The sequence below is a fragment of the Triticum dicoccoides genome, chromosome 3B, assembly GCF_002162155.2.
Source record: "Triticum dicoccoides isolate Atlit2015 ecotype Zavitan chromosome 3B, WEW_v2.0, whole genome shotgun sequence".
NCBI lineage: Eukaryota > Viridiplantae > Streptophyta > Magnoliopsida > Poales > Poaceae > Triticum > Triticum dicoccoides.
In genome coordinates, this window is record NC_041385.1 from 258,120,190 (window position 1) to 258,122,660 (window position 2,471).

A 2,471-nucleotide genomic window follows, 5' to 3' on the forward strand; every position below is an offset into this window, starting at 1 on the left:
ACCGTTACTGTTGCTACTACCATTGCTATCAAAACTATCATACTACTTTGTTACTGATCACTTTGCTGCAGATGATTAATCTCCAGGTGTGGTTGAATCGACAACTCAGCTGCTAATACTTGCAAATATTCTTTGGCTCCCCTTGTGTCGAATCTATAAATTTGGGTTGAATACTCTGCCCTCGAAAACTGTTGCAATCCCATATACTTGTGGGTTATCAGGGGGGTTGGGTGAATTGGAGTTGGGAGGAGTCCAACTCCTGCTCCCAAGGATGGCACCCCAAGGAGGGACTTTCCTTCCTTCGTGGCTTCCCTCTCCCTCTCTTCGAACCTATATACACTAGGGGTTTTTGCTCTGTGGAGATACACAAATTTTGGAGCCTCCTCTAGTTCTAGTTGATCCTAGTTGATCTAATTAGAGCTAGAAATAGATCCTATAATCCTCATAATTAGAAGCCTAGCGTGGTTCTAACCTCCTCCCTCTATTTCCCTAGCGACGATTAGCTCTGGACGGTGAAGCGCTGCCGGATCATGAAGGTTGCACGCTTGCAATCAAGCAGAGAGGCCATGCCTTCGGTGTTTGGTTCGAGGGACTATTCATGGGCGGTTTGCGGGATCATTTTCGACGGTTCAATGGACTCCAAGTACGATCTACGCCGACACATTCTTCTTCCGCTGCAACTTGGTGACGCTCTAGACGGTGAAGCACTGCTAGATCATGAAGGCTACATGCTCGCAACCAAGTGGAGAGGTCATGCTTTCGATCTTTGGTTCGAGGGACTGTTCGTGGGTGGTTCACGGGATCATTCATCGACAGTTCGAGTGACTCAAAGTATGATCTACACCAGCACGTTCTTCTTCTGATGCAACTCGATGACGGAAACGATCATGATTCCAACCCGTAATGCAACTTCATATTGATCTTGGATGTGCATAGGTGCGATTTTTTTGTTTTCTACCATGTTTCCAACACTTGCTTCAAACATTCTATCCTGCTTAGGATTAGTCTCTGCCACACCCGCAAGGTAGCCGGTGTCTAAACAGATCGGATGGTGGTCAGATTTGCCCATGTCTAGGTGGCACAAACCATACCAAGGGTGCATATTCATCCACTCTGAATTGGAGACAACTCAGTCAAATCTTTCATGAAGCCCTGCCCTGAACCATGTGACTTTGTCACTGATATACCTACATCCTCAAGGAGCAATCATAGAGAGTGTCTTGGAATGCCTGCATCTGTGAATGAAGACGCGGTGCACCTCCCTCCTTTTTCGAAGAGAATAAGATTTTGTTAAAATCACCTATGACCACTGACGGTGTCCTGGACTAGGGGGTACTCACCACGTCGTCTCCCGATCAGTTGGATTGGGCCGAGGACCCCCATGGCGGTATACTCGTGGGCCAGTTCGGATGACCCCTGCCACATAGAAGGAAGACTCCACAAGACTTGGCACCCAAGACAAAGACTCTCCTAAACCCTAGGGCTCCGGTGTCTTATATAAACCGAGGCCAGGCTAGTCAATAGACAATATCATATTCATTACTACAATCTCGTGGTAGATACATGTACTCTGTACTACACCCATATGAATACAATCAAAAGCAGCAAGTAGGGTATTATCTCATCAAGAGAGCCCGAAGCTAGGTAAAACCCCGTGTCCGTGTTACCATCGCTCCAAGACGCCTAGCTTAAGACCCCTACTACGAGATACGCCAGATATTGAACCGACATTGATGCTTTCATTGAGAGCCTGCTAGGTGATCGCCGCGGATCGATGAAATGATCAGGTCATATCTTTTCAGTTAGATCTATTCTACGTAACTATCCTTTTTATTTTTATTTTCAAATCATTGCCGCTGGCTCCGTGCTGCTTTGGTCGCAGACATCGACGGCCGTACCCTGCACCTGCCATTACGCCGGACCTGAGCTTTTCTTACTAGACATCACATGGCATGGAAGTCCCGAGGAGACAGGCAGCACTATGTGCAAATCTGAGACAGTAAACAAATCCTTCAAGGACCTCCAGTTAAAGAGTCACGATCGGACATAGACCGATCACGTGGCAAGCCACAGGGAGATATGACCCTTCCTTTTCTTTATTGTTTACCTAAAGGAGCCGTGTACGCTTGTAACTACTAGTAGTCTAGTTTGCTTTTTCATGCACATATCACTACTAGTCGCCTTATACATCTCTTGCCTATAATCGAAGTGTGCTAATTGTACGCAATTTGGAGTCTGGATTCTTGTCCGCAGGTCGGCAAATACGGTATGCTATGCACCGGAACTTCGTCAAGACGCCGGCACAAACGCGTCGTCACCGATGATTCATCGAACTCTGACCCGTGCTAACGTTTGCGCGTCGCCACTCGACCGGACCGACCTCGGCAATCAGGCTATATTTTTTTTACTTCACTTAAGTTGATTAAGTAGAAGATTTTTCTTTTCTGAAAAAAAGTATTATTATTATTGTC